Source organism: Pseudopipra pipra, chromosome 1, assembly GCF_036250125.1.
Source record: "Pseudopipra pipra isolate bDixPip1 chromosome 1, bDixPip1.hap1, whole genome shotgun sequence".
Taxonomy (NCBI): Eukaryota; Metazoa; Chordata; class Aves; order Passeriformes; family Pipridae; genus Pseudopipra; species Pseudopipra pipra.
The window spans coordinates 107,197,233-107,223,922 of record NC_087549.1 but is presented as its reverse complement, the minus strand read 5'-3'; the positions used below and the strand labels follow the sequence as shown (position 1 = coordinate 107,223,922).

Below are 26,690 nucleotides of genomic sequence, written 5' to 3'. Positions count from 1 at the left end.
GTTCAGGCATAATTTTCAAGGTCCACTGGCATTTTTATGTCTTTTATTACCAGCAGAAACTCTGAAGTTGCTTTCCATATATGTCTGCAGGTTTTTTTACTTACAGTATTTAAACAGTGAGTAATCTCTGAATTCTAGAAGATCTAATAACATGTTAGAGTGAAATCTTCTGTTAACTGTGCTAAACACTTTGTTATTCCAGCACACTTAGCTTAATTATTAAACATAAAACAAGCTTAGAGGGATAGGTGCATGCATAAGGAAAACGTCCTTTGCTTGGCTGTATATTTCTTCTCTTGATCAGTGGCACTTCTTACTTGTTAAGTAGCAAAATGCAGTAACTTGTGGTAGTTGTATGGGCTCACTGCCCATCTGAGCTTTGAGACTGACCAAATTGTGGGCAGTGGTCCTGACTACCTCTATGGGTCTGTATGGGTCCAAGCACAACAATGGTCTCTGACAGCTCAGCAGCTTTTCAGCATTTCTCTCTGCATGATCGAAAGAACATTAGATCTTGAACGTATGAGATTACTATCACAGTGAAGTAAGAGGAAAGGCTTGTTCCTTCCTGTATGTGGGCTGAGAAAACCCTCAGCCATTCGTTCTCGGTCAAACACTAATACCAAAGGCTCTTTTTTCACACTGGTTACGACATATGCTACGGCTGTGTGAAATGGCAAAGGGTGAAGTCACAAAAATAAGAGATTATAAGGTAAAATTCAAATATTTTATTTCTATAAATGGTGAAAAAAATGTAATCTATTTCTAAGTGATATAAAATGTAGGCATTAAGCCATAACTATGATGTTTGGAACAACAAAAAGATTGTACCTTCTTAAAGCCACTTTGAAATATTAGCAATATACATTGGAAAATTAATTTCCTTGTAAAACTTTTGTTATAGCAAAGTTTCTGGGAAAGCAAATTTCTCCTGTGCGTCTCTGGACTATTAGGTGGGTATGAATTTTAAACATTTAAATGCTTCTAAGGTCATACATTTTAAAGGGAAGTAAACAGAAAGATTTATATCAGTCTTGGCCTTCTAAAGATGCTTTGCCTGATGCTTCATAAATAAGAAGCTTCTCTGAAAATGTTCTGCAGTTTCAGTCTATCACTTTACAGACGAGTGCAACAGAATTAAGAATTGCCTATTAAAACAAGTGTACTGATTTTGAACTTCAAAGGAATCAGAGAGAGATGTTGCTTTTTTAAGAGATGATTATTCAACTCTTACTTTGTTCTTTCAAAACTCTCTTTAAGATAAGGACAGATTTCATTAGCAAAGGATGTATCTACCTTGCGTGCTCTCCCCATGTACTTGTACAAAAATCTGTATGCAAGCCCAAACAACTGAACAGTCCACATTTTGCCTTAAATCTAAATAAGAATGTAGCTTTTTGTGACTATCTTCAACAAGGGCCAAAAGTATTATATCTCTCAGAAGATCATTCTTAAATTAACTTCTAGCTTTTATCACTTTTTATGGTCGAGTAGCTCAGGTAAAACTCTGTAGCAAAAATATTTGGAGCTGAAGCAAGAAGCAATTGAATTTTCATCTGCAGATCTTTATTTTCAATTTGCTCTGTGTATCTAGAAACAGTTACTACCATAAGGATGTTCAGCACCCAACCACCAATCTGCTAAAAAGATGGCTCAGGTTTTGTCATAGAGCATGTACACATGATAGGTACAACCTCTTCATGTTTCAGTATTTTCTCATCTTCCATTTTAGCTTTATAACATGAGTGCAGATTAAACTTGCACAATTTGCACACAGGCAGTGTCTTGGTTTGTTAAAGTGGTTGAATGTAGAGGTAAATAACTGAAAAAAAAATCCTAGAATGCAGTTTAGTAAATCAAAATCTCATTCATAATTATGTAAAATGTGTTTTTAACACTGAGGCATGGGTTATTGCTGTCATATGCAGTATGACAACAGTTATAAGGATGTATACTACATGGTATGACATAATTTCAAATACAATTCAGTACAGTATCTCTTCATGAAACTGTGACATTCCATAGTTAGCGATAAAGGAAGTAACAAAGAAAATGTGTCACTTCTATTTTTCATTTTCAGTAACCTTCAAAAGAAGAGTTTAGGAGAATGCCTAACAGCAGCATAACCCAGCAGAATCATTCCTCCAATGACACACTTCTGGACACCTCAGAGAAGCTCTGCACAGTTCTCATAATCCTGTACATAATCAACTTGGCTGGTGGCATCCTTGGGATCATCATGATGTCCCATCAGTTGTTTCAAAGGAGATCACAATCCGTGATGGCCATTATCATCATCAACCTCCTGGTGCTGCACACCTTTATGGTACTCAGCATCCCCTTTCGCCTCAGCTATTACATTTTGCAGCAGTGGAAATTCGGGTGGTTTGCCTGCAGGCTGGCGAGTGCCCTCATCTACCTCCACATGTACCTCACGTTTGTGTTTTACATGGCTATCATCATAATCCGCCTCTTCCGGCTCGAGTTTAGGAAGTGCTACACTACAACCTGGGTGGGCGCTGTCTGGCTGGTGGGAGCACTGATCATCACACCTGTTCTTCTCTCGTAGTATGGCACCTCTAAGATATATCACCCCTCCAAATGCTTTCAGTTCCACAGGGAGATACAAGAGCCTCACATGGTGATAGCAAACTACTGCTTGATTGGGATTTTGGTGGCAGTTTGTGCTGCGCTCACCATAATCCAGCTGATGGTGATCTGTAGACTGGCTGTGAAATACTGGCCTGACATTAACTCTCATGTGGAATTCAGGGCTCAGGCAAAGAGTTTCTTCTTCATCTTGGTAACATTAGTCTGCTTTATGCCTCATCATGTATTCAGAGTATATTATATCCAAAACTACCACCTTGATAAAGACCATAAACTAGTCACATATAATGAAATTTTTTTAGCTTTAACAACAATGTGCTGCTTGGACATGTTGTGCTTCATAGCAGGGATAGCCCATTAAACTGTGAACTACCAGGAAATCCGGTTGCAGTGTGTCAATACTGGCTCTTGGCAGAAATAAAACTGTGTAGCTTGCACAAGCTACTGGTTTTTATCTTCTCTCTTGAAGGCAAACACAAGTCTTACTCTAGACTTTGTCCGACGTCATGCCCTGAAGCTTCATTAAGATCTTCCTCAGCTGCCCTTCTCTAGCAATGACAGCAAAAGTATCCATTCCTTTGTATTTTTTCCTCAAAGTGTCTCAGTAACAACAACCTACTGTGATCAATAAGTTGTCTACTCTGAAGGTGTAACAACTTCTTCTGTCAATTATGATACTGAAGAGAAGAGATGGAATAAATAAATTCCTTTACAGGACATTTATATTAGTGATTTTTAGATAGCAAGGACATTAAATCTACTAAAATGAGAAGTATTCACAGAACTGGTAAGGTTGGAAGGGACCATAGTGAGTCATTTGGTCCAACCTCTCTGCTCAAGCAGGGTCATCCAAGAGTACATTGTACAGGATTGCGTCCAGAAGGTTCTTGAATATCTCCAGTGACAGAGACTCCACAACCTCTCTGGGCAATCTGTTGCAGTGCTCGGTCATCCACACAATAAAGTTCTTGCTCATATTCAGGTGAAGCTTCCTGTGCATCAGTTTCTTCCTGATACCTCTTGTCTATTGCTTGGCACCACCAAAAAGAGCCTGGCTCCATCCTCTTGACACTCTGCCTTCGGATACTTAGAAATGGTGATGAGGGCCCCACTCAGTTGTCTCTTCTTGGGGTTGAACAGGCAACTGTCTCAGCCTTTTTCATGAGAGATGTTGAGATGCTTCAGCAGAGGAGTAGAGATGCTCATCTTCGTAGCCACTTGCTGGACCCGCTGCAGGAGCTCCATGTCGCTCTTGTACTGACTATGACCCTCTGGGATCTGCCATTCAGGCAGTTCTTAATCCACTTTACCTAACCTAAATTCTCAATCCACTAATCTAACCCCCACACACTAATCCAACTTTAAACAGAGTAGTAGCATATCTTGGCATAATCTTTTTTTTCTTAAATTATATGAAGTGTAAATTTAATGAAATTATATGAAAACTTATCACAACTTCACCTTTAGTTGCTTCATTCAAAAACCACAAGCAGCTCACTGAGTTATAATAATTATGTATTTAGAGTGAGTGAGAGCAGAACAGGCCACAGGATTCAAAACTGCCTTATGTCACCCTTCCATCATGACTGGATTTGTGGCTGTTATCCCTTAAGTCCATTGTAGCCAAAGAAATACAAGTTTCTGTGGTTCCATAACTGGATCTGGAATTTAAATTGAGGGGTCTGGTCCTCTACTGAAGGATCAGACACTGTCTAGGAGAAGGAAATATTTTATCAGCCTTCAGAAACTTTCAGCTGCCTGTTGATTTATTATCAGATGCCATATTTTTCCACTTACACATGTAACAAAACAGAACCAGAATAAACTTACTGAATAATGTTTAATCTGTTCAATGTATATTCATCTGTGTACACAAACTTGTGCTAGAGTATACATTTTCTCCATTAGGCAAATTATATTCTTTGGGAATTACACCCGTTCTGGGAATCTCTGTTTTGTCTTCATGATTTAAAGGTTCTTTTTAATGATTCATTCTTCTGCTCTGCTCAGTGCAGAAGGTCTCTAACCCTTCTGCCAAAGGCCCCATTGTCATTTGCTGCATCCCAGCAGCTTGAGAACAGATTTCTCCCACCCCAGACTCCTAGGAGTCACACAAGGGTATGCTTCCTCCTTCACATCCCCATAAGTTGCCATAATTTTTAGTCTGGCAATCTTTGATACTGAAAGTGCTATGACCCCTGGATTCACATAGCTTAAATATTGATTTGGGAGGTTTATAAAATACACTTATATAGTAATGCTACTGATATATCAGATTGATGACATTTCTTTGAATGCAAGAGCTTACATTTATTCTGTTGATCCTGAATAATTGGTTTTGCCTTGACATTTCCATAAAAATCTTTGTTGAAAACTCGTGATGGTTTCAGGATCCTTTCTACCTCTTTTAAAAGGTGTGAGCTGTCCAGGGTCCAGCAGCAGGTCATCTGAAGTCTTCTGAATATCCTGCCCTTATGGCTTCCTCTAATATTACCAGGTTCACTCCTGTTCATAAACTAGTTTGATCAGCCCATGATTTTCAAAGGTGGCAGCTAGACGTATGATACAGTACAACAGAGATGAAGTGCAAAGAGGTTTTAAAGTTGGATCTACCAAAGCATTTAGAAAAAGTGGCAAAGCTGTGGATGGTGCAATAAGTACATTGTTTTTCCCTTACTGTACTCCTGTGGCTAAATAAAAAATCTGTCCCTTGAAGAAGTGTTCTGTGTCACTGCCTCTTCTCACTGACCAGTGATTCCAAGGTGACTTACCTGGTCAAGATCAATCATCTGACATTGCTTGTCAGTCTGCTGGTAATCTATCAGTCCACCATAACAGTGTGCAAGTTTGGGAGAGAAAAAGAGAAATTACATGCATGTCCTCAGCCAATGGCAACAAATCATGGCTTGATGGCTTTGCCCTTGGCTATTGCCTGAAGTTTCTTACCTGTGCCTGGCTGTGTACCTTGTTGAAATAATCCTGACACACTGACTTGACTTCCTGGAATGATGCTGAAGCTGTGTTGCCCATCACAGCTGTCTGTTAACCACTGGCTGCTGGCTGGCATTGGACCTGCTCTGCTTGCCTTGCTTGAGTACTACAGAACTGCACATGGCACTAAGTCTGGCTGGGATGGAGTAAACTTGCACAGCATCAAGGCTTTCTCTCTTTCCCACTCTGCCCCACAGTGAATAGGCTGGGGCTAGACAAGTCAATGGGAGAGAACACAGATGGGGCAACTTATCTGAAGTGGACATAGGGATACTCTATATCATATGATGTTGTGCTTGGCAATGTAAAGTGAAGTGAGCAGAAGAAGATGGAAGGGGATTGAATTCTTTGATGACTTACTCAGAGACTGACTGGACATCAATCTACTTGTGGGAGATAATAAGTGATTTCTGGCCTGTTATTTGTTTGGGTTTTTTTTCTCTTCCCTTCACCTATTAAACTGTCTGCAGCTCAGCTCCTGAATTTTGATTTTGTTCTTCATATTCTTTCCCTCATCCTGCTGGGGGTGGAGGGACAGGGGGAGCAGTAGTGTGAGTGCTCAGCTGCTGGCCAGGCCCAGCCCATCAACCACCACTTTCCTTTGCCAGAAGATTGGATGTAGCTGAAATTTGTATCTGTGGTACTTCTTCCTTGCACCCACAGCCACCCAACCTCTATTATTAACCATTGCAACAATTGTATGGAAAGTGAAGTCCAGCTTCAACTTCTTCTTATAGTTAATAAAAATTGCAAGATATTTTGCACCAAAGCTTCAGGTAGAACTTCATTCTAGTGCTTGCTGTACCATCCTGATCATCATCACTTCTTCTTCCAGTTGCTTTCTTTAACCCTACCCATGAACCACAATCCTCTCTGCTTCTTTGCCTTCACCACTGATTTCTCTTTCCTGCATTTTAATCTAAACTCCTTTTTCTTTTTTTTCTTTTTCTTTTTTTTACACTTGACCATTTTCTCTCTGACTCAGTGACTCAGCCATGTGAGGTCAAACCACTCACTGGTCTCACTGTGGTCCTCCTAATTCAGAGGATAATGGATTGAGCACTGATCTCAGTATTGTTACATGTAAGACTCATATTAAAGTGATAAACTCTATTCAATACCCAGTCCCCCACTGAGATCTGGAAACACTCTAAAAACTGGTTAACATAGAAAATTATCACTCTTCAGAAGGACGGTCTGAGAAATAAATTCCAAAAGGACAATAGTATTAAACTCAGATTGTAGAGTACTGTTCTTGCTATGAATTATGTAATGACATATCCCCTGGAAAACAGTTGAAAACGGTTGGTTTGAATGCCATTAACAGGATCCAAGTAATTCTGGAGATAATGATACACATTAATAATTGCTTTCATGTTAAATGAATATGTAGGATTATAAGCCATTTAGTCATCCCATTCATTTTTAATATTATCAAATGAACACTGGGAAAATCCCTAGACATCCTGGAGCAAAGAAAATCAAACTACTAAATATATCTTCTGTCATTGTTCTCTGCATGAAGTTCTACATAAACAGAAGGCAAGCAAACCAAAACCAAAATCCTATTTGTATCCTGACTTCCTAACTTAGTTTCATAAAGGAAAGCTTTAGGTCGAGCAAGAGGATTCTTACCGTCGAAAATGAGTGTGCTCACTGCTGTCACAGCTACAGTGCTATTATAGGTGGCCTGTTTCTGTGTAACATGGGCATACCCTTTTCTGCAGTGGTAAGGGTGATGCACAAGAGGCATACCTTTCTTAATGCATACTTCCTAGAATCTGGAAAATCAATGCTTTAAACAAAATCTCTATTTGCTTCTGTTTCTTGTGCCTGCTTATAGAGAAAGGTCATACTGACAATGCTGTCAGATGGGCAATGCAAGCAAGCAGAACAGATGCATTAGGAGGAAACAAAGGCACACTCCCACTCCCTTTTTTTTCTTCTCCACTCAAGCAATGACATTCTGAGCACTAACAGATACTGGTGGGGAAAAAGAAAGGATGACCAAGTAATGCTATTTGCTTCAGATGGATCAGGCTGCCCAACTCATACATAGTAGGAAGATCATTACAATTTACAAATCCCCTTTTCCTGTCTGCAATATCTGAAGCTCAATCGCCTTTGCAGTTAAGAAGTGTGAACTAAAGAAAGTGACCTGTAAGAGTTCACCAGAAGAGTCAAGTGTGGGGATAGAACACTTGGAGTGTGTGTGGGATACAGACAGACCAACTTTGTCTCCATGATCTTCACTTCATGTATTCTGCCCAGAATTCAGAGTTAAAGGTGTCATCTGTCTTGTATTTTCACTGTTTGAGCCTGAACCTCTTCTATTGACTATCCAGATACCCTGCCACAAAGAGATTGGTCCCCAAGTCTAGGATTCATGTGCATCACGCTGTCCCTGTTCTGAACAGCAATTCTAATAAACTAACACTTTACTTTTCCTGTGGCAATTCTAAACACAAAAACATACTACATCCCTGCCTTTTCTCATATACTCTCCAGTCTGGGGTTTTGAGTGCCACCGTGAGCTACAGAGCAGCTATCTGGCATACAGAGCAGAACCACATGTGGCTAAACTTATGAAAGAAATTGAAAATTAGTTTATCTGTAAGCACATGGATGAAAACATTGCAGAAAAGCTGCAGGAGGGCAGCATTTGTAGCAATGATTGTTATACAGAGAATAAATACCAGACAGAACTGAACCCAGAAAAATCATGAAAAAAATAATGAAAATTAAAAAAATCTACAAATGACCATCAAAAAAACCCCCCTACAATTTCTTCATGTCCTTTTTACTGTATTATTTTCAGCCGTCGATGAGGAGCCACATATTAAATCCATGGTGAGTCAAGACCAGGCATTGTCACTCAAAGGGTGTGACATAAATTGTAGAGACATCTTGTTCATCAGCTGAGAGTTTTGTGACCAGGCTGACAATCAAAGAGCAAAAGCCATCACTCAGGAGGAAACTGCCAATGAAAGAGCTGCATCACTGAAACTGTGTGGTGTAATGGCAAGTTAATAGCAAAAAATATAATTTTTCAATGCAGTCATGGTGAGTGTTATTGCTTATGGTCATCTACTGCTTGTCATAAACTCAACAGAACAACAGGCAAGACAAGGAGCTGCGGTGAGCTGCTTCAGCTCTTCCTCAGTTGTAGTAAGATTTCTTGTGTTGAACAGTTAGAGAATACAAACTCTTTGGAGTTCTAGGAAGGAAAGAGAAAAAGTGTGACACACAAAGTCATGTGCATTGAGCAACTCCATTTCTGAATCTTTAGACTCCGCAGCTTCTACCTGAACTCTTGAGAGGATTTATTTTTTGATTTACCTAATATGCTCCCAGCGAATCTCAGGAACTTCTTTCCAAAAAGTGCACTCAGTGAAATCGATTCCTTGACACCCTGGTCTTTCTTCCTTGTGCTTCTTAGCTGTCTCTCCCTGCTTCAGACCCGCTTGGGACTGAGACGGCACCCCTGCTTGGAGGGGCTCTCCCACTACAAGTAGTGGGAGATCATTTATGATCATTTATGGAAAACAACACAGGACCAAAGAGGTACCTGTAGAAACACACAAGCTGGTGAATGTCACTAGTGAAGCATCGGACTTGCACGCAGCAGATGAGGAGAAATTGGCCTCCAGATGAAGTAATTTTCTCTCTGCCAAGGAAAGATATGTTGGGGGTTCTCAGTGCCTTAGTGCTAACAAGAAAGTAGCTGCCTACTTTTAAGTCCTGGCAAGGAAGGAGAGAGATGATGAATGTTTTGAAGGAAAGAAGGCTGCAAGAGACAGACTAGAAGACATTTGACTTGCATGATAATTCTTTCATTAGTGATTTTTCTTGAATACTTGAAAAGGTTGATTTGTACTATCCAAAACATAGTACCATTGCATAAACACAGTATAAGTTCTAAAAATCCCTAGAAATAAATTGTGTTAATCTATTGAGAAAGAAAATTTTAAAAAATAGAAACACCATGAAAAGGTAGAACCTTTATATGATATTAAACAATAGCATAAAAATACATGCTGCTGTCATTTCATACTCTGCTTGGCAGAAGTATCAAACTCAGTGACATGTCTTACATTAGCATGCCAGTACAGTTTACTCAAAAATGTGATAATTCTTCAGCCATATTTTTAAATAAATCCACTTCCTGTAGCGGATTCTTCCTCTTTCATTTTCATATTCTCTATCTGTGGAAACCCCCTCTAAAACGTTGCAATATGAAAACCAGCAGGTGAAAAGAGTTCCCACTGGAAAAAAAGGCTGTAAATAAAGGGGAATTTTCACAAGCTTCACATTTTCTTTTCTCCCCGGCATTATCATAGCACTCTCCTTTCCTAAAGCTTAACCTAAGCAGGTGACTGCGTGTGTATTGCGGAGCCAATGAAGAAACAAATTCAGAGAGATGCTTTTCTGCAATGAGGAACACCAAGATGACTCATCTACTTCTCCTAGTGTCTCTCTCACTGTCCTCTGGCTCTGCTGTGAAAGCACAAAATGTCAGGGCAGAGGCCAGTGGCACCTGTCCCATAAACAAGACTGTGCAACATAAGTCACCAGGCACTCTCCTGCTTTAGCTCTACTGCTTCCCTCTACAGTTACCCTAAAAACATTCCTATTTGTAAAAAGGCATTTTTCCTAACTGCTAGTAATCTTTTCCCCTAACCCATAGAACTCTTCAAAGGAGAAATATATTTTCAGACAAATGGCACTTGAAAACCAAGTCTTTTGTATCTCAAACTTTTGCCTTCCCTTGAAATTTTACCTTCTAACTCCCTGATAAGAGTAACAGCAGCAGAAATTACTACTGGATTCGTTAAAACTTTCTAAAATTTTAGGCTGATGAACAAAATATCCCTATACAACTTATGTTCCACCTTTTGTGCTACAACAGATGGTCACAATTTATGAGTTACCGTGGGTGTGGATTAGCCCCAGCTGGCACCTAAGTACAACACAGCTCACTCACCCCACTCTGCTCCCCTCCTCAGTGGGATGGAGAGGAGACTTAGAAAAAAGGCAAAACTTGCGGAATAAGAGCAGTTTAATAATTAAAATAAAGTATAATAATAGTACTAATGATACTAATGATGATAATAAAATGATAATTGTAATGAAAAGGAGAAAGAGAGAGAGAGAGTAATAACACCTAAGAAAAACAAGCAATGCACAAATACACAGCCTATTCCCCAGCAGCAATCAGAGGGCTTCTGCCCAACTTCCCCCAGTTTATGTACAAACTGAATACGATAGTCTATGGTATGGAATATCCATTTGGCCAGTTCAGGTCAGCTGTCCTGGCCATGCTCCTTCCTGGTGTCTTATACACCTCCTCACCAGCAGAGCATGAGACACTGAAAAGTCCTTGGCTCAGAGTTAGCACTGCTCAGCAACAACTGAAACATCAGCGTGTTATCAACATTATTTTCACCCTGAATTCAACACACAGCATGGGACTAGCTATTAAGGAGCAAGTTAACTCTATCCCAGTTGAAACCATGGATTTAGTGTGTGGCTCTTCAGCAATACCTGAATGTATTTGTAAGTAGCTCTTACTCCCTTTAAGGTATGAGATGTCACGTGGTGTATCTCCTTGTTGTGTGTTTTCTTTTCATCTGTTTGGTGAAATACTGGTTTTATGTTTGTGGGTGGGAAAACTAACTTACCAAGCACAATAAAATTCAATGTAATTTTTTCAGGTTTCTAGACTTGAGCTAGTCTGGTAATGAATATCCTAATGCTTGAATTATTTGACTTGTTGCCAGCCAAGTTCTGTCATGAGGAGGCTAGAGATTATAAGGTTTGAGAACCACTGCCTTAAACCAAAGTTATAGTGTGACTATGATCACTTTCCAGAAGATTTGAACAGCTTTAAATCTTATTTGGGTAACAAAAACTCTTACACAACCTGGTGTCCAACTACAGATGTGGCATCTGCAGTTTAAGAAGGTTCCCACCATGCAACCACCTCAACCCAAAAGATTAGTACTAAGACCCATATCGCATGCATGGAATGGACACAGCCCACTGACTCACAAGACAATTTTTGTGGCAAAGCAGGGGCTTTTTGTTGAAATATCTGAACAGTCTTGATGGTGGCTTCCTCTGACAGCACAGTCTGACTTGGGAAGTAATCTCACAACAGCAGTATCTGCATGAGAAGCACTAGAGCAAGATTAGAACCACATAGAGGAAGGAACTCTTAGAGGTCTGCAAAATGGAGACTACAACAACAATAAAATCTTGTGTTTTATAAAAGAGAAACAGCTCAATTACAAAACTCAGTCCATTATAAGTCAAAATGAAACAATGCAAGGGAGAATGGAAAAAGAAGAAAATGCTGTAACTTATAACCATTTGCTTATTTATTATTTAAAATGACAAAGAAGTTTAGAGAGAACAAGAGAGAAATAGGTAAAAAGACAAAGAAACAAAAGAGGCGGCTCAAGAAGATGTCTCTGAAGTAAGGTAACAAAAAGTAACAAAATATGATCGTTCAAAGATAAACAACCATTGCTGTCTGACAAACAGAGGTGGCTGAAAGATGAAATGCTAGGGAGATATTAAAGACATTTTTAGGAGAGTCTTAATAGACCAAAACCGTGAATCACACTTGCAGAGAACGAATTGACTTCTGAAATCACCCCAAATCAGAATATATATGCTTAATATATTAAGTATAATGATATCAAATTCTATTAGTTTTGTTCTAGAATTTTTCTCTTACCAGTGTGCACAGAGCTTGAAAAGGAATTCAATTAAAAAGAAATGCTTTTCTCTCATTATCAGACAGAATAAAATCTGTTTAATCAGACCTTGTCTGATCAGAGAGAATAATAATCTAATATGAAAGCAATACATCCTCTTCACCTACTTCTGCAGTGGTGAGCTCCTCATGAAATAGCTCCTGGGAAAAAGCTCTCTGCTCACCTCTATTCCTGCACACCCACACTGCATGAGCCAATGGGATTCTGATCAAAGCATCCTAGTTTTTCTGCCCATGGGTAACAGGCTGTCAGCCTGTGCTGATGTCAGGCTGTCTCCTTGTGCTGATATTTCCCTGAGCAGCTGCCATTAGAGAAGGCTACAGCTGAAGTGGCATGGAGGCACTTCCACCGCAGCTAGCAGTGTCACTTTGTAATCCAGACATGGAGTGCAGTGATGTTCCTGGGATACCTCTGCCTGGGGGACTGTGGTACAGGAACAAAGTGAGAAGCCAGAGAGGAGTAAGGGCCTTGGACATTGTCTGACCTAAACACTGAACAGGTGTGGGTTCTGCTAGTCATCAGTCTGTAAAGCCATGACCCTTGGACTTTAGAAACACCCTTCTAGCACACAGGTAGCTAAGCTAGAGCCTGATGTCTTTTGCTGAATGTTTATAAGTTTATAAGCTAGAAGAGAGTCCACAGGACTTCCCACCTATAAAATCTACACAAAACTGCAATCCAGCAAGTTTTGGATCATCAACTCTTCCTCCAAAATAAGAAGAGAATATCTACCATTCCTCAGTGCTAAGGGTAAACCCCAGCCTTTGTTTCCTGATGAGTAATGTCCTTGCAGTAGGAGTATTTCATGAAGTGCTGCCAGCTGGCCAGTGGTACTTGGCTGGGCACTTGTTCCTGTGGAGGGCAGTGGGAATATGAATGTATAATCAGCTAGCAGAACCAACAAAACACACTTTCATAGAGTTAAATGAGATGGATGCTAGCCAGTCAGAAAAATAATGATGTGAATGCATATTAAAAAATATGGTAAGACTTCAAGCAGTTGAAATATACCATTAATCCATCTGGTAACCTGAGAAAGCCTTTCTACACAGATTTAGAAGAGATCCTGGTAGAATATCTCAAATAGACCTGACAGTGACTCAAGCACTCAGTTTGCAATCATTAAATGACCCTGTTAGCTGCTCTGGGGAATGCCTCTCGAAACCTGTATAAACTTGCAGAGGAAAGAACTCATTAACCTCCAAACAGATGTAATTGTTCCACAACACAAAACCATAAGAATGTCCTGTCACTCTGTGATTCATTACTCTTAAAGGGACTACGCTACTACATGTCCTCAGATAAACCAATGGCCATCATGGAAATGCACACAAAAAAGATTTTTCAGGACACTTAATGGAACTAACAGTGCAGACTTCTTTACTGGATTAACACTACTTATCCCTGTCCATCAGATTTGTAGAGAACTCCCCCTTTTCTCTTGCCAAACTCTCTTGTGTTGTGTAACAGCATTACAAGAGTAGTTTGCTTCTAAATGATACTGAAGAAAACTAATATTAGGTATGGTTATGGGCAGCACTTGTTCCACACTGTTGTGCCTTGCACAGCTCCAGACTGGTTCAGTATGAACCAAAGCCTGAGCAATTCCGGCTGCATGACTGTTCTGTTCCAGCAATAGGAAGAAGGGACCAGTAATGATCCGTGTCCTATTCTGATGCACTTTATTTTTCCTGTCTAATGCATAGAGCTCCTCTTCCTGTCCATCAAAATGCCAGGAGCCAGTAGAGATCCTCTACATGTGAAGTTGGTATGTCTCAGAAACAATGCATATATCTAGAAAGAAGTAAGGCATTAAATGTTATTAAATTACTTCACCAGTGCCTGTACTGAGGTGAAGTTTTACCCATGATATTCCAATGTACATACCTCTCCCCACTGAATGTTCAGGGAAAATAGACATTTTGTAAGACCGTTTCACTGCGGCTAAAACATAGGTGCAAACTGGATGTACTGGAACTCATGTCCTCTGCATCAGGAAGGAAGTGATCAGCAGGTCTGCATGATAAATGTGCTGGTGTCAGTAAAGACTAAGTGGCACAAAGGATTAACACAGTTTATCTCACTGACTCCCAAGACACTGATACAGTTTACTGACAAGAACAAAATCCCAATTTTCATTGCAGAGAAAGAATGATTTCAGAACTTTCTGAGAGCTACACAGAACTGCCTACCAGCGAATTCTCACTGGGACCTGAAACCCCAGAGTTTCACACAGCAACCCTGTCAGTCTTTGACTTTAGCTTCTTTTCGTGTTTTCACATATAGTAGCCAGCAGCTATGGACCTACCTGTAGCAGTGATGGTTGATTACTTACTTGTGACAGGGAAAGAAGTGATGCTGGTCAGGATGTGTGCAACCCAGGTAGCATTTTTAAACATCCTAAACTGGTGTAGATTATGTGAGCAGACCGCATCAACAATAATCTCCAGGACCACATACAAAGAGGGTTTTTTTAGAAGAGTTTTGGGGCCATTTGTGGGTGAACCTCTTGCTTTGGACCGATAGTGTTTCATATTGTAATCTCCAGGTGCCAAGCAAAACAGGACTGGCATCAGCCTCAGGTGACTGTGTATTGAAACTACAGGCAGTGGTGAGTGCAAGGAATGTCGAGACTATCAAGGCTGTTGGTTGAACTACCGAGACTGGAAAAAGCAAGATTTCCTCGCACGTTCTGTCACACGTGGCTGGTAACAGCAGCAGAAACAACATCACGAGGTTTTTTTGAACTATAGGGTCTGTGCTGTGGAACATGCTGATTGTACTACAAGCTTCTCAAATGTGTGCCCTCACTTTGCACATGAAAATAAAGGTGCTGTTGTATGGGTGAAAATTGATCAAAAGCAGCAAAACTGCACCAGGTCTCTAAGAGGAACATAGCTTGTCTCTGACTCTAAAACTGTTACCATGTTGGTATGTCAGAAGCTGACTTTGCATCTACTTTGAAGCAACTTCTGACAATCAAAGAAAAAATCCACCCAATGAACTTTTGGTTGAAGATTGGCTGAATCAATCAGATGCTGAAACAAAGTTTGGCCACAGAAAGTATGAGCAGTTTGGTAATATTGATGGAAAGTAGAATCTCACAGCTATTTTTTAAAACATTTCACTTCTGTCAGTATAAACTCAGTTGGAAGTAATGTAGAAGTGCAAGCACAATTTGATTCACTGATAAGGAGGAAAGCTAGCAATAATTTCATAGGTGAAGAAATAAGTGCTGCCCTGCAGCAAATCTAGAGCAGGTTGTGCGTAACGTTTCTGGATTTATCTGTAGTCCAGCATGCAACTGCCTTTAAGTACCTGATGACACCTGTTTTTTTATTTAAAAAGGTAGCTAGGTTGAGAAAGGTAGCAACTGGAAACTTTCTTTCTTTTAACTTGACTTGCTTCTGTTTTACCAAGTAGCTTTTCCTGTAATATCACAAAAAAAAAGGTCTTCAGCTTTGTCATACTAAGTGGCACACTAGTTTTATTGTGCAGAATGTTGTATGTTTGATACCATAATCAAAATGTGCCACCATTAGAAGCCTTTTTGACATAATTATTTTCAAACTTGTTTAACAGAACTCTGGTACTTGGTGGTATCATGATATTTTCTGTTGGTTTTGGTGCCATGAAAGACTCAAGTGGGATTCAAGTGGGATTACTCATCAGCACTGTCTTCCCTTTCTCCTTCACTGTGCTCAGTTGCATCTGCCCACTTGTCAGCTTCTCAGAAAGCCTCTTACACGCTTTCATATGTGTTTCTTCCTCAGAAGTAGCCTAACCACCAAGTGACATTCTTAAACTTGTCTGCATAGTTGCTATACTTACAACCTTTCCCTCTTAAAGAGGGTCTGTCAGGTTCTTCACCATCAGCTGAGATGGCCTCTGAACAGATTGCCTCTTGCCACCCTGCACAGCCAGTTGTGTGCTTCCTCAGACAAACACAACACAAAAAACCCACCCAGAATTGAGAGCATCCCTCATATTAGTGGAGCTACTGTAAACCAATCATGGCAAGTAATCTACTGTCTGAAAAGCACACTCTGAAAAAGAGTATCAGTGCTTAACATTTAACAGAGTGTTTTTAAAAAAAGATTAGAGAAGGTTGTGAAATCTTTTTTCCATTTGGCTGTAGTGAATCACTCTGTGGTTTGTGTTATCTCTCCCTGTTTTTCCACTATTTAAACTTCCCGTTTGTCACAAAGTCACTCACTGCTTCTGTGGCCACCCAAAAGATATCTGTGTAGTTTAAGCTATCTTGAAGAGGTGGGTACTTTCAGCAGACAGTCCAACCCTTTCAAAAATAGGTGTTTAAGATAAATAGGACCATTAAAATCTGAACTCACCAATCTGTCATTATCACAACTCAGGAAGTCCAGATATTTGCCTTATTCTGTCAATACTCCTGGAACTCAATATGAAAAGAATACATGGACCTCTGGAAATATAAGGGAAATATTTTGCCTACCCCAATCTCCATCCATACTTGACTTTAACAACCAAACTGAGAGGACTGACACTCCCAGATCAAACATTCAAGGTTTCTGCCCTTCATATTACACAAATTATTGTAAATTGCCTAATGCATCTAATTCCAGTGCCTTATAATTTAATATTCATGGCCTCATTATACCTTTTTATATTCTTTTGGAAATGTTTACAGTAAGTGAACCACACCAGGCAGTGCAATCCTGATAAATGATCCAGATTAGCTGAGCTCTTTGAAGGGAGCTACGAAGAATTCATAACTGGTACTATTCACATAACAGTGAAGCTGCTGGAGAGATGTAGTTTAGTCTCAGGTTCTTTAATATTAATCATTAATCATAACACATATCAAGTTGGCAGAAGCAGGGTATGCTGGAAATCAATCCGCTACCAACATCACTATATTTAAAAATAAATGCAAACAGCAAAACCAAGGAGATGAGAATCTGAGGTGAGCTGTAATTGAGCTACTTCATTAAATGCTTTAAGAATTTATTTTTTCCCTGCCCCATCTCTCCTTCAAAATGATAAGTTAATCAGCTAGAAAAGTACACAGTGAATTCTCATGTCTGCATGAGTCTATCTTTCCTTTCTCACAGAAAGGTAGTCCTCCATTCATAATTTTACATTAATAAGTGGTGTGTTTGGAGTAGTAATCTTCACTTTACATAATCCTCTCCTTTATAGACATTTGCTTTCAACTGGGAGCAAATGCTAAGCTGATCATGCATAAGATACATACATAAATGTCAGCTAACTCAGCTGTCTTCTTCCTCCACTTCTCAGTATTGCTGCAATAGATGATGTTGAAGTGCATCAGTGCTGACACTTTTATCCCATTAAAGCTCTGAAAATGCACATCAGTGGTAGTGTAATATTATCATTCTTTACATTTTTCCCTTCTGGCTGAACAGACAACATGATCGATGACAGAAAGCCTGGTTAAGCAGAAAGTAGTTACTAGTAAAAGAAGCATTTCAATGAGTCACGAATAAAGATTTAAAGGCAAACCAGAATGTACAGTTAAACACAGTCTACAGATCAATTTTCTTTAAAAAGCAAACTGTCTTTCAGCTATAACTTATTCTTTGATTGAAAAAAAAACTTCAGAAGACAAAAGTATGCATACAGTAGTCAAAACTATCCCGCTTGAAATCCACAAGAGCATGGTTTCTGGAACCTGAAACACATGAAGGAATGATAAAAATACAGTCCAAACTCAAAAGAGAAAGAGAATCAAGAAGTGAGAAAAGCAAAATTCAACATACACGCAGACCTGGGGGAAAAAAGGCAGAAAGGAAGAAGACATGTTTCCTCCACAAAAACAGAGACTGCCACTCTGACATCTTTTTAAATATTTGAAAAGAAGCTTTTTCTGTGACAGAAAAGGGAAGAATGAGTAATATATGGGCTGACACAGAGCTATGCTTCATTATTTTATTTTGGTTCTATAGTTATTCTTGAAGTCACTCTATTCTAATCTGAAAGATAAATACATAGATTTCCTTAGCATACAGAAAAAATAATATTAATTTCCTCAAGTCTTACTATTAAAGGTAATTTCAATCTTGCCACAGAAGGGAGTTGCATCCACAAGTATGTATGAAACCACTGTTGCATCATCACACAGGACTTGTGCGTTTTTGAGGTATGCTCTTTACCAGTTAGAGCTGCTGCCTGTCAGCTCACCCTCTCACAGTTTCTCCCAATGCAGTTAATGCCACTTGCTGGTTTTCTGCTGCCATTACAGGTTTCCGTGCTGCACTTAGCTCTGGGGAGTAAGCTCAGGACACCTCATTCAGTTCAGTAAATTTGGAAGTTAAGATTATGGTAAAACTGAAACTCCAAAAAATCCCATTACTCCACTAGAAAATCTACCAATTTGTCACTGGACAGTACGGCAGTAAATATCAACACTACAGTCTAGCAGCAACTTGCAGGCAGGCTAGTTTTGCATTTAACAACTCTAACCCCTTGTACAATTGTTGTGTTAATTGTGCTATATGCAAAATTCCGACTCTTGTAGGAAAATACGAGTATGACAGAAGGAAGCATCATGGAACACAAAAATCCAAGAGAAATTATCAATAAGGAGATTATTTCAAAGTGTATCTTAATTAAATACCAAGTAATAAAGTTTCGTTAAGAAAATGCCTGAGGTGTATCTGAAGAATTCACCTAGATTTGCAAACTAAAAATACTTAACAGTTTATTCCTTCCTTTTTTCCAGTTGGTTCTTATTTTGAGCACAAAACATCTCTAAAGAAAGAATATGGCTGCAGGAATGGAGAAACACTGATAACTGCGCTGCTGCTTGGGTGTTTCTGTGATATCACATGTCTATCACTTCAGAACAGCAGGAGAAAGTAAGTGTGAAATTTTAGTACAAACTTGCTACCATTCTGTGAGCTGTCACCATTTCCTCACTCCAGTCCTCCAGCATTTATGTTTCCCTTCAGGATCCAGTTCTGCTGAGGTACTAACATGATTTAAAGGCAGCTCAGGATACATTATATCAAATTTTTAAAATTTACAAAATCATTCATAACCACTGGACTCTGCCATTAACCACATCACATAACCCCCTTAACTTACTGTTTTGAACTCTTACAATTAAAAAAAAAAATCAAAAGAGTACAAACATTGGGCAGGATGAACTGGGCCAGCAAGAGCCGAAGTATCTCATTTTATCCTTTTATTTTTTTAAATGTTATTAAATTTTTGTTTAGAAATTTTCAATGTTCTGGGTGGCATATGTAGAATTAATGTCCTCGCCTTCCACCCCATGGACGAAAAACTCACAAAGCCAGGCTGCCCAGTGCTGGGGAAGGACTCACCGGACTGTAAGTCATCATTTTAGAGATACAGCAGTGCAAAGTTCACAGGTGCTGTTCCTGTCAGGTAATTGTGTTGAGATGTTTATGCAGGCCCCACATTAATTCATTTTCACAAATCAAATTTTGCTTTAATGGAAATATAGAACCAGAAAAGAACTTTCTTGCAAAACTCTTTGCCTTGTGTCTTGGTTTACTTCTGTGTTTGGCTTGGCTCTCCACTATCATGTCATTTTGAGGTGCACCATCCATATTCCACTCATCAGTACTCATTTAAAGGACCTGGAACTGCCCCAAGACCACTGGGTTAGCACACAGAAGTAGTTCAGGATCTGACAAAGCCTGTCTGACTTCACCATCCCGCATGGCCCAAATCAGCATGTACTTCAATTTTGGCACAAGAAGAACTTTTTGATATAATATAGTATTTAAAAAGTCACCACATTTTATTTCATGGAGCACCAGGTAAACTTTCCTGTTTGTAGAAATGGATCTTTTGGGTGTACAACTTATTGTTAAATCTGAGAGCTTAATGCATGAGAACATATATAGAGTATTAGTGTAAACATGCAAGGATGCTCACATAGAACTAAGAGAAACAATTAGTAGTTGAAAACACAAAGACAGTGAAATGTCTGAAATCAGTCAAGTATTTGTCCATGTAAAACAGACCTTGTAAAGCACTCTCATTCTTGCTATGCAGTAAGTGAAGGCAGCAGAACAGAAGAAAGGATTTTTTAACTGGAAAATGAGCAGGACTAAGTCTGTCTCTCTGTCCTTCTATAATTTTCTGCTTTATTTCTGTATGGATAATATATTCTTGCTTTCCTATTTGTTCTCCACAGTGGAAAAGTCTTATCTCCCACACTTATGCCTCAGGGAGGCCAGCACTGGACACACATGAGGAGCGTGGAAGCTGATCATGTTTGGCAGGATCTTCAAGAGATCCCTAACTCAAAGGGAATTCTTGTTTTACTCCAGATTGTTGATGACAAATCAGTCTTACTACTTTTGAGCTGGTGCAGTGCCCTTACAAAAATCAGTGCAAGACGCATGTTATGACACAGTAAAGGAGTTTGCTTCCATGCTGTATTCAATTATAGATGGGAACTAATTCCCAGAGTTGCAAGAACATTTTGAAACAGTGTTCAAACAGTGAATAAAATCTCAGATTGGCTTGAATGTATTTTGAGGAGCTCAGGCAGGTCTGAATATATACCAAAGACATAAATTTATCATTTAAAGGAAAAGAATATCAGGCAACTGATATTCTAGCTGCAAAAGCTTTCTTGCTGTGCTTGACACCACTCTGCTTAGCTCATACACAGCTTAATGAATCTGATGCTTCTAGAATTTCTACATGACATTTCAGAACCAAGGATATGTTTTCCAAGCAAGCCTTTATGAGGTTTTAATGGTGATACAGATGAACTTTGTGATGAACTTGCGGTGCTAATAAGTACCATACCCATAAAACTGTCCTCAAAAGATACCTCTGCTGAGTTGCTTCATGAAGCTCCAGGTATCTTTAACAACACTGGCAATTGTTATGGCAACAGGTAATCAAAACATATCTACCTTGATTCTAAGACATAGCAAGCTCATTTAAGTGGTTTAGTTACGTCATCTGTTGATGACATTCTAAATCTTGATTATTCAGAATTGTTTGATGGATTCAACATAGAAGTTTACAAGTGGCACTAATCATATTAGTTCTAATGGGTTGCAAAAGATTCTATCTAATTTATACAATAGGGAGTTCAAGATAATTACTTTTGTCATATGATATGCAATGCATATAGTTTGAAATAAGAATCCATATTTTCCAGGATGTTTGTTCTTAAAAGCATATGCATATTGATGGTACATTATGAAATTCCACATTATTTCTTTTTTTAGGGTTTGTGGCATTTGTTGGCAAGTTAATCCTTCGTATTTGCAAGACACAATGTTGTAGCAGATATTTTATAGTGTTATATATTCGACTTCTCTACTCATTTCAAAGAACACACTTGTAAAACCTGCAGGACAAATGATTTCACTAAAGCAGTAATTTGTATTTCAATTCCATTGAAGGACAAGGTTGAGGGAAGGAAAGCCAGAAATCAGCAACAGAAAAGAAGAACATAACTGAAAAATGTAGAAAATTCAAGGCTGATTTTCTGAATTAAGTTCAAATGTTGAAAAAATAATATGGCTTCCTTCCTGTAGGTTTGCATTCTGACTGTGCACTCGTATATACAAATTTCATACGCAACCTTCCCCTGTAGATTTGGAACACTACATTTATATTATGCTACAGCTTTCACAATGTATCTTCACTAAGTTTTGACCAAGGATATGCTGCTTTCCAGTGAAAAAAATAATTTTGCCTTTTTAAAATGTGGTATACAGGGTTTACATTATTACCACATCATATGAGACTCCAGTATTGGATGTTTCTAGGTCCTCCTAAATTAAACTCTTGTCAAATTTAATCAAAAGTAGGTCAAAGATGCTGCTGGTATAGCTGTCTATGCCACAAAAATTTACATTTGCTGTGTATGGATGCAGAGTCAGGTAAAAAAGAAGAGGCATGAGAAGGTGGTGACCAATCAGTGCAATTCATGGGAGGAGCAGGTCACTTCTTTGGCTGTGCAGCCATGAAGTGATAAGCTCTGAGGCACAGCTTGGGCAAGAGTGTGGTGAACACTCTGTGGAACACTGCCACCCTTCTAGCAAAGTCATGATGGAGAATCTGGGATTTCCAACACCTGGGTAGACATTCCAACCCCACTGGCCTCACAAGTCCTAATGACAGAAAAGTCAATGAGGCCATGTGGTGCACTTGGGCTAGGGCTAGTTCACCACAGTACTCAAGGAAACCACTGCAACAAACCATCAAGGCCTTGCAAACATCCTGCTTGCATTTTTTGAAAATTATTAGGTTTGCTCCTCGCCCTTAGCAGATCTTGTACACACAGTCCTTCTTGAAGTATAGATCTGTATCTGCATCTTCTCTCACTCTGTGGTGAGCCTGTAGGACTGGAAGAGTGTTTGGCACTTGGGTTGTGTGCAGCAGCCATCCTTGCAACCAGGAACACCTCCTATGCACATGAAGTGTACACATGCACTGAGTACAGCAGGGACACAGGAAGGAAACCATGGCAGCAGAGGAAAATCTGTTTTTGAGATGACTTAGAAGTGATTTTTGATCCTCTAGCATACAACATACTGGAAGCCCCGGGAGAAACCCAAGCTGCAGCTCACAAATACAATGAGTCATACAGCCACAGGCTTGCTCTGTATCATCCTCTGCCAGCAGGATCCTTCTTCTATAGATAAAAATACATCTCTAGCCACATAAAAACTTCCTGTTTCTGCTCACAAGTGGCTATTACTCTCTGTCCCAGTCACTGCCCTGTTTGACGTATGAGCACTCATTACATGACCAACTCCCTGACTTCATTTTCCCATCCACAGGAGTATATGACAGAAATGAACACTTGTGGTTTGTCTCATGCTTCTGTCATATACTGAGGAGATACATAGCATTTATCCCTCAAAGTCCTTAGCAAATAAAGTGGCCTGTGCCAAGTGAAAGCTTGACTACTGCTGGCCTGTGCAGCACTGTTATATGCAGAAGGACTTGGTATTCACTAAACAAGTTGAACCAGCATAAACCCTTGGATGTTAAATTGACATCTGAAATGGGATCCAACATTTAAAATGTTTCTGAATGTCACACCAGTATTCACCATTTCTAACCAGCAGTCCTCTGAGGACTGAGGTGTATTTTTGAAATCTACAGTTGGCTAAATGATGTGATGATTGAAAGCATTTTACCAAGACCTGTTTTCTGCCCCTAATAATTTTATTAACTTAGAACAGATATACAAAAAATTGTTTACAAATATATAGTCTTTTTCACTTGCATGGATTGGATTAGAATCTGAAAGAGTCAATAAAGAGAAATCAGTGTAATCTTTTTCCTACAGAAGCTTAAACGAATACAGCTTGAAAAACTTTAAACTCCTTTGGCACACTCTTTAGACTCAGAAGTTAACAAAATTTTGTTTAGATGTAGCCTTCTCAGTTTCCCCTCTTCAACTGCCTCTGCCTTGTGTGCTCTTTCTGTTTACAAACTACCTATTATCCTACTTTTTCTTTTAAATGAGCATATAGTGCCAATTAGTAGGGAATTTAAATACTAAACCAAAACAAACTTAAAGTAGCCAAATTGTGCTCAAACTGCTTGATTATTTTATTCATTATATCCATAAAAACATACCTCAGTTAGTCTCCAGCAAAGTTTTTAGTGCCTCTTTTACTGTGTTAATTTCCACTCCAACCTTAGCAAGGAACAGTACTTCATATACTACAATTACAGCTGTGGAGATATTAGCCTGTTCCATGACTGGAATGTAACAGCCTATTCTGCTTGGACTACATCACAATTCAAGTATTCATGTAATTTCCCATCATATTTTCAGGTCTGGTATTCTCTAAAACCCTAATCCTTACCTCAAGCATATTTTGGTGCTCATCTCAATATAACAAGATGATGAAATTGTTTGATCCTCTGTTGTTTCTGTCCTGCTGGGATTCACAACCATGCTAAAGCTTTTCACATATACCTGTTCAGATTGTCTCTGCAGATGAAGTTCTCCCAGTCAAAACAGGAATATGCAACAAGGTCTTACTAGTTGAAGATCCCTAAAATATAGAGAGGTCTGAGTTCACTCCAGCTGTGTTAACTATTCTGGAGGTTCTTAAATGGAACTCTGGAGATCTTTAGATCTGATAAAATAGAAACCACTGCTGCACCTGTACCAGTCAACTTTGATTAAACATACTTATATGAACCTCCATCCATCTTTGTTACCTGATATCTTGGGTTTTGCTCTTCAATATACAGGAATGTGTTTCAAGTCAATCTTTCTTCACTTTCCAATACTTTCCAGATCCCATTGCAAAGACCAGCCTTCTCTATCTCTCTTTAAGTAGAGGGCTACTAATAGAAAACTGTACGTGAATCTGGTTAATCAGTGTATTTGATACCGCCAGAGAGCAGACTACTAGTCTGTTTTCAGCTGGTCTAGGTATGATCCCAATCAGAGATACCAGTTTCTTCCATGAGGACTACTTGAGCTATGGGAAGACATATCTCACTAATCTGTTGTGTTCATGGGTGGGCATATATCATAGCTAGAAAGGATGTACCCAGCATACATCCCTGATTTTTCTTGCTCTAGGAAACCAAGTCCCAGAGGTGATAGCCATATTATTTGGAAGGATTAATGTCCATATTTATAAAGACTTCTAAATCACTAAATTATCTCAGTTCTTTTGCATCTGTACATTTTCTATACGTTCCATGTTAACATGCATAAGACTCTCTTATGGTACAAATTGTGCAAAGGTTTATGTATTAGTAACTTCAGTAACTTCCTTTAGGATTTTTAACCCTTTTAGGGTTACCACTCATGTTGTCTTCGGGGCAAATTAGGGGAATGTACCTACGACTGTCAGGTGGTAGGTCATTCTCTGAAAGCAAGCTGTCAATTCAACTAAGTTAATCACCATTTATGGGCAAAACTAATTGCCCCTCAAACCTCCACAACTGTAACCTGTAGTAGACTCAGACTGCCACCCAGAAGCTAACTGCCTGGTTTTGGAGTCATCTGATGTCTCACTTTGAGAGCACACAAGCTGGTGTGTCACAATAAGCCCTTACAGAAAATTGTTTGTTTATTTTATGCTGTTTCTTTTTTTATCAAATCAGTTTTACTGCATAGAATTATCCCACCAGCAACAGTCTGTGTGACAGAGATCTGCACCTGTAGCAGCATGAATCACTTTCTTCAATTTGGCACTTTCTAAACCATAACAGTTATTTTTGATTTCAAGAAATGAAATTTTCTACCATTTTACATACTTCCTTTCTGTTTTTCAGAAAAGTACAAAAGATCTGAAAGTTCTTCCACTGCTATCAGATCCATGGTCTACTTATGGCTGACGCAGAAAAAGAAAGCCAATAACATTGTAGTGGGCTGTCCCTGGCTGGATGCCAGGTACCCACTACAGCTACCCTCTCACTCCCCTCTGCAACTGGACAGAGGAGAGAAAAAAGCAGCAAAGGATTCAGGAATTGATATAAGAGCTGGGAGAGGTCACTTACTTATCACCATCACAGGCAAAACAGACTGAAATTGGCGATATTTACTGAATTTATTACTAACAGGGTCAGAGCAAAAGAATGAGAAGTAAAATAATCTTAAAAACACCTTTCCCCCACCCCTCCTTTTTTTCCATGTTCTCCCTCCTCCCCTCCCCAGCAGTTAAAGAACAGGCTGCGTCAGCCTTTTAACATTTGGTACATGAGCATTACCTCATTATAGTGTTTCTCTTCAAGACTTTTTTTTCCTAATATATAAAAAAGTTGTAGCTCATGAAGAAAGTGGTCTGGATAAAGAAGTTAGCAGTTTGTGAAGGAAACCCCAAAAACATAGCCTGTGCTTTGGGACTTTAACTTCCACATGGTAGTTGGGTTAAATATCTCATCTTTTGTAGATCTGCTTAATTTTGTATGCCTATGAAGGTCTCAGAAGTTGTTTTCCTACCTCATGCAGGAAATAAAAGTTATACAAGGGCACTCCTCCTCTTCCAAGCAGACCAATACAGAGTTTGTATTAACTCCAAACCCAGGGTTTTCCAGTAAAAAAATTTAGGAAGTAATTTAGCATTGGCTATATAAATGCGTTATTTCCAACCTGAATGCAAAGTCTGTCTTGCCACCTAATTGATTTAATCCAAGCCGTTAGGGCATAGCATAATCTCAGCACTGAAAACTGCTGTAGCTCTGTGGAAATGTTGCCTCATTCCCACTGCAGCAGAATGAACACCCTTCAACTCAGGAAAATTTAACTGTGAGGAAGAACATCTATTCTAGTACCTCTACAAGCTTTTACTCTACTTTTTTCTTCATGCTAGTTTCAGGAAA

General features: G+C 39.2%; 1 pseudogene; it reads left to right on the top strand.

The window, feature by feature from the left end:
* The first annotated feature begins 2,085 nt into the window (after positions 1–2,085).
* On the top strand, positions 2,086–3,756 carry LOC135419801 (probable G-protein coupled receptor 141; annotated as a pseudogene).
* Positions 3,757–26,690: the final 22,934 nt, after the last annotated feature.